Raw genomic sequence first — 7,249 nt, forward strand, 5'->3', positions numbered from 1 at the left:
GTGTTTGACGGCAGCTGACAATCAGATAAATTGACGCCTTGTAGCAAAATGAACGCATGACGATAGTCAAAGCAATCGCACATTAGATTAAATTTCACACACTATAAAATGTTTAATTATTTCGTAAACTAACTGGTGGTGAATCATCATCATCATCCTCATCACCACCATCATCATCATCACTATCCTCACCATCATCATCACCACCATCTAATTTTTCAACTTTTGGATTTAACCAGGATAGTTCACTCAGCAACAATCATCCAATACAACAGTCCATGAATTGACTTATGTCACCTCCTAAACTGAATATCCAACCCTCAAAACAGAGTAAATTATCTCAGCTAAACTAACTGGTACCGTGAGGTCTCAGCTAAACTAACTGGTACCGTGAGGTCTCGGCTAAACTAACTGGTACCGTGAGGTCTCAGCTAAACTAACTGGTACCGTGAGTCTCGGGTTAAACTAACTGGTACCGTGAGGTCTCGGCTAAACTAACTGGTACCGTGAGGTCTCGGTAAACTAACTGGTACCGTGAGGTCTCGGCGTAAACTAACTGGTACCGTGAGGTCTCGGCTAAACTAAACTGGTACCGTGAGGTCTCGGCTAAACTAACTGGTACCGTGAGGTCTCGGCTAAACTAACTGGTACCGTGAGGTCTCGGCTAAACTAACTGGTACCGTGAGGTCTCGGCTAAACTAACTGGTACCGTGAGGTCTCGGCTAACTAACTGGTACCGTGAGGTCTCGGCTAAACTAACTGGTACCGTGAGGTCTCGGCAAACTAACTGGTACCGTGAGGTCTCGGCTAAAACTAACTGGTACCGTGAGGTCTCGGCCTAAACTAACTGGTACGTGAGGTCTCGGCTAAACTAGATGGTCCGACTCTCGAGTTGCCCTCTCAGGCTAACACTCACAACATTTTTTGAGTAAGGGGTGGCTATCACGTGGTGTCATACGGGAGCTGAAGACCTACACTCACAAGGGTACCGGTGAAGTCTACTCTAGTCGTCAAACTTAAACTCGCGCTACCCGTTTGCTGATGCTCGGTGACGTAAACTTAAGCTGCCGGTCATTGAGGGTGTGATCTCTGTTCTCGGCTGCGCATATATACAGCTAACTCGTTGTTAGCTGGATAATTCCGATCGTCTGGTGCCACAGCTAAACTAACTGTTGATAGGTGTGTGATAATGAATGCTCCCGTCTCGTGTATCTACGAATACTGGTGTTGTCTCCGCTTACTTCACAAACACCTCTTTTATCGCGCGGCTAAAACTTTTTATTTCCCCTCTGCTGCTTTCACTTCTTCCTGCTTCCTTCTGTAATTGGTTTCAGGAGCTTAAACTTACTTACTGGGGATACCGTTCGAAAGGCGGGTCTCGTCCAGAATAAACTAAACGTTGGGAAATTAAGTTAGAGTGATATCTGTCTTCTCGGGACTGTCCTCAGAGTCTCCAATCTGTTGCGTGAGGGTGAATGTATTATCTATTTTTTTGCTGGTTCGTCTCTGGTGCTTATCACTTTCACTGCGCTATTAGGCTGCGGTCTGTCTGCTGCTCACTCCGTGGGTCGTTCGTGGTCTAGGTGGCTGTGCTGAACACATAAAGCTGTGTACCGCTCGATTTGGTTCCTCGCGGTCAATAGATTACCTCTCCTACCCGAACCGGATCCTGTGACGTGTGAAATAAAACTCACTTCCAGCTCACCGTAACACACAGTCACTCGCGGTACACTACAATCAGTACCCGATACAGGCTCTCGGAGCTAAATGCTTCACTACCACACACACACACACAGCTTACCGTTGACACACACTGCCGGTTCCTTGCACTGGGGTTCGGGTAAACCTCAAAGCTTTAGTTAGACGTGAGGTCGATCGGGATGAACCACACTACACTTACTGGTCTTATCCCCCGTTGAGGAGGTCTCGGTGGTGTGAGTAGAACTTAACTGAAACTTAAGAGAGAAAAGGGTAACCCGTGAGAGGTGGTGAGGATCGGTAAACTGAGACGTGGGGGTGACGCAGATTTGAGAGACTGAGTCTACGTGTAAAACGTAACGTTGACAGTAGGGTGTAGGCCCGTTTAGAGCCGAGGAGCGTTCGTCGACGCGGTGAAACGTAACTTACAACGGTACTCGTGGAGGGAGGGCTCAATCGGGTAAAACTAACTGGTACCGCGTGTAAGGTCGTCGGGGGGTAAACTCAGTGGGGTACGTGACGGGGCGGACAAAAGGGGTCTCGAGTGTGCATCAGAGACTAACTGGTGTACCGCTTAGACAGGGTGCTCGGATAAGACTAAAACTGAAAGACTTGTACCAGATGAACCGCTCTCGTGGGACTAGACAAACTAACTTGGTATGCTCGATCTCGACGTGGATCTCGGGCCATTAAACACTCACTCGCGCTTACGTCCCGAGCTCTCCGGGATACAAACTAACTGCGCTCACCGTTCGACCCGCGTCCTCGCGTCGCGCTCAACCTCAACTTCGCTCCCGTACCCGTGAGGGCTCGGCTAACTCACTTGGTACCGTTGACCGGATCTCTCGGCATAAACTAACTGCGGAAAATTATATGCAATTAGTATCCGTGTGTATCCGGCATGCCCCCGGCTCCTCTGAGGCGTGAGAAACTAAATACGTGTGCATACAGTAGAGCCTCTAGATTTGTGCTCGGCTAATCTAGTACTAGTTGTAAACTCTGTAAGAAGGGGGTGCTTTCTTCAGCTGCTAGCACCTCCTACATAGGTGCAGTGAACAGGAAGAAAGTGAGGGTGGGGATACCGTGAACGGGTGCTCTAGGGGCCCTGATACTTAAAATATGAACCTCCCCAAAGTACATGGTGGCCTCGCCGGTCGCTCGCGCTAAACTTGAACTATCTCTATTAGCGGCGCCTACCAGATAGAAAAATGAGTACATCGAGACATACTATGACATTTACCATTGGCTACCTGACCGCTGGCTATTAATGATGGGGATCTGTCGGACTAAAATAATCTCTTAATTTATTTAAATGCGAGTTTACCCGATGACAAAATCCTGTCGTTTTCACGTGGCAGTGCTAGGGGGCTTAAAGCGTCGTGCGTGCTGAAACGTTAATTCTAGCGAATCCGGAGTCACGAAGGGTCTTTGAGTTCGAAGTTCTTGCTCAGACTAAGCCAATATCTAGTTTTTTTGTGATTGCCGTCGTCGTTCTAAAACTAATACTTCTGTGAAATCTAGGGTATGCATAGGGTTCCCAAGGTCTTCGGTTTCTAAATTCCTAGACTCTTCACTCCAGGGTTTTTCTTTTTGGTATTTACTTTTTCCTGGCTGATATGGGTCTCGTGGCATAAATCATAAGTCGTAGGCCATAGTGGGTGTATATTCAGCCGGCTCGTCTGGGCTTGATAAAAGCTATATGGATGGGTGACGAGAGTGAGGTCTCGGGTGTATAAATCTAATCGGCATGGCTGTATAGGGTGAAGGAGGTTTGGTGTAAATTACCCCACGTTAATGTACCGTGGAATGGGGTCCAGCGCGTGTATTGATACTAAACGATTGGTAGCGCCCTCCGGTGAGGTCGTACGGGGGTGTAATACTAACTTGGTTTACCGTGACGGATCATCGTGGTTAAACTAACTGGTTACCGTTGATGGCTCTTCGGGCCGGTCCAAAACTATCTGGTATTCTCGTTGACTTGGGGTTTCCATTCCGTGTAACAGTCATACTTTTGGTACCGTCGCAGTTCGGTCATCGGCGTACAACATAGACTTGTGTACGTCGATTGAGAAGAGTCGCGGCGTGTGATAACGTGTAACGGTACCTTGATGTGTTCCTCGGGTGAATGGCCTATCTAGTCTTAAAAGTCGCTTCTCTTTGACGTAATGTCATCTTCTTTGGCTTATTTTGACCGGTGTTTGCCTCCTGGTAGGACTTTTGGTTTTTCCCTTTTCTGGGTTATGTTCGACTTTACCCTGTCACACCAAAGAGTTCTCGTGGGTGGTAGGAAACCTAACTTGGTCTTCCATCTTGATTGTAACGTGAATGTTGAATAAGTAAAAGGGTACATCATGTGAGAATGTGAATAAACTACACTTTGGAGTGTACCGTGAGTAGGCCGTTGGCTAAGTGAAAGTGTCCTAAACTACTGGTTATACTGGAACCGGTTTGTATGTGAGGTTTCGGGGATCAATGAATAATAGGTGGGGTGGGGATGTGAGCGGGTCCTTCGGGTAAAAACTAACTGGTACCGTTGATGGTCTCGGGTAAACTAACTGGGTACCGTGAGGTCTAAACGGGCTAAACTAACTGGTACCGTGCAGGTCGGCTAACACTAACTGGATACCGTGAAGTCCGCTAAATAACTGGGGTACCGTAGGTCTCGGCTAAACTAACTGGTACCGTGAGGTCTCGGCTAAACTAACTGGTACCGTGAGGTCTCAGCTAAACTAACTGGTACCGTGAGGTCTCAGGTAAACTAACTGGTAACATAATGAGTTACAATGGCAACCATCACCTCAAAGCACATCAAAGGCTTTTGTACCTTTGGATACATTTTCCATTGTGTGATCAAACATCGCAGAGATGAAGGGAAACAGGAAGGAAGGGGAACACCCGTCTGGTGTTGTGCCATAAGTTATGTTACTGCTGATACTTTTAGTTGCAGTGCAGGAGCAGGCTCTGAGCAAGCTCTACAAACCCTGCAAACATAGGAATGACAAAGCTGTTAGTTGTACACCAACTTATTATGCAGACATGAACTATGATGAACTAATGGACCACTATTAGTGATGGATTCTTTAGACATATAATATTCTCTCTTTGATCCAGAGGGCAGCTTTCACCTCAGAAGTGATAGTAAATTGTCTTATCTGGGTCAACATATATGGATCCTGATGTTTTTACCTTGTATAAGGTCAAAAGTCAAAATCAAAGAATGGAACAGCTGTTCAAAAGATGGTTGGTCTTTTGGATGGTGTCTGTGTTTTATGGAAATGTCAGTTCAATGTTTCCTTAAATCAGTGGTGTAATGTCATGCTTTTTCAAATTCAAAATGGATCAAATGTGGGAGGTCAAAGGGTGTGACACAATCTAGCCCACTTGTAACAATGGAGGTGGTCGTTGGTACTCAGCTGTGGTCAGAACGGAATAGATGTAGCATTACATATCGCTGTCATCCATCTAGCACAGCTGTATAATCCATCACCTATTTCAAAGCATTATGAAGAAGCTCTAGGAGAACTGATGGACAACACTGTCACACCAGGCAGGTAAACACATCCATCTGGCTCTGTCCGTGTCTGAGCTAAGAGAGGTGAGAAGAGCGGCTGAGAAATATTTTCCATGGCTGAAGGAATGATGTCACACAGACACACGCACGCACTCACTCGCACATACACACGCACACACACGCACACACACACACACACACACACATATACACAGTACCATCTACCTCCTAGACTGCAGTGCAGAGACCTCTTGTATTCAACCCACAACATGACTGTCTCTCTCCATCAGCCAGCCATTTCACCTTGGGCATTGAAATTCTATTATGAGATTAAGCACGGCTGGTTACATCCTCTCTCGCTCTCGCTCTCTCTCTCTATTGACGTCAAAGATGCCAGCAGCGGCGCACAGAGCTAGCTAGTGACACGAGCAGACTGCCAAAGTGTTGCGTCGCCGCCTCTCGTTCACGTCTCCCTTTCCCCCCAGAGATACACACACAGAGAAGCGGCAGGCTAGCACGTCCCTCAGGCAGGGAAGAGTGGGCTTGGAATACCAAAGAGTCCCTCTTTGTGACAAGGCAATGAGTAGTAGATCTATCTGGAGACGTGCCAGTCCATTGTCATGTACAACACCCAGTAACAAGGCCCCAGGTCATTAGAAATAGACTGGTTCCTGGATCCCGAGGAACCATGCCCTCTGGAGGGAGATGTCATTGAGTGTAGACTGAGATTTGTAATGACATCGGGCCATGGCGGACCTGGGGTTGATAGAATCTGTGGAAAAGTGTGACTGAGGTTTATTATCAAAACCTTTACAATGTTATTTTTAGACTGTAGAATTCTGTATTATTTGCGTTAAAAAAAAAAAAAACTGTTTTTGGTAACTATCCTCACATTCTTTAATTCGAATTTCTGGGGCTGCAACATTTTTGGGGTTGTTTTCAAATGTGTTTATCTGGTATGAAGGAGACATCTCTGATGGTGAAGGTCACCCGGTGTTTTGAGCCCACACTATCCTCCAGGCCAGGGTGCTGGAAGTAGGGTGAAAGTTCCTTCACAAGAAGCTAGCTGTCAAGTGTAATTACATTTCAGGTAGTCTCAGACAGTTCACTCTTGAGGTGACAGAGTGAAAAGGTGACCATCATTGCTAATTAAAGTTGAATGTCCTCTGCAGAGGCCGAAAATTGCATTTCATTATGCGTTACTTTCATTTTTTGTCCTGCCATTGAGAGTAACAAAGAAACTTGGGAATGCCAGGCACATACATATTTGTTGATTGGGTGCCAGACCTCCTCATGTTCTGGCTACATCACCACCTGTGCTCTTTGTGTGTGTGTGCGTGTGCGTGTGTGTGAGAGACAGATAGACAGACTCATCTCTGTCTCCGAGTAATTTCACGCCAGTAACCCAATCTCCCCGGAGTCTGCTGTCTGTAGCTCCACTGTGAAAAATAGTTTTTGTTTAAAGGTAGAGAAATATTGCATGATGCGGCCTGCCTGCTGCTTTCATAACTCTAAGAAATCAACTGTGGGCCTTTAGGTTCCACATTGTATCGCTGGATAGCCGTGCTCTCATTGATTAGCTGTGTCAAGGATTTAGGTTTGTATGCCACAACATATAGAGTAAACATTCACTGGCTCGTTTTATGTGTTTGTATTACAGAACAGGAAATTAATTCATAAACAGGAAGTGATGCCTTACTGAAATATGCCCTACTATGAAAGAAAACTTTGTTAATGATGGCTTCTGTGTTTAATATTTCTGTGTTAACAAATGTTTCGACGCAAAATTTATGATCTGTGCTAGGAAATTCAAATTTGAGAGAAATGGCATATTCTGTTAAAGCACAGGAAATTAAGTAATCACACTAATCCTGCCATAGTAGAAAGACAATGTTATATTTCTATCCTCTCAGTGTCAATGGTTGTCAAGGCAAAATACTTCATCTGTACTGAACATGAATAAAGCATTGGGGAAAAACAGAATACATCATGACATTCAAAACATGTTTTAGGGGAACAGCCAGCGGTCGGCACTTCCGA

This window comes from Salvelinus sp. IW2-2015, linkage group LG4q.1:29, assembly GCF_002910315.2.
Source record: "Salvelinus sp. IW2-2015 linkage group LG4q.1:29, ASM291031v2, whole genome shotgun sequence".
NCBI classification, from domain to species: Eukaryota; Metazoa; Chordata; class Actinopteri; order Salmoniformes; family Salmonidae; genus Salvelinus; species Salvelinus sp. IW2-2015.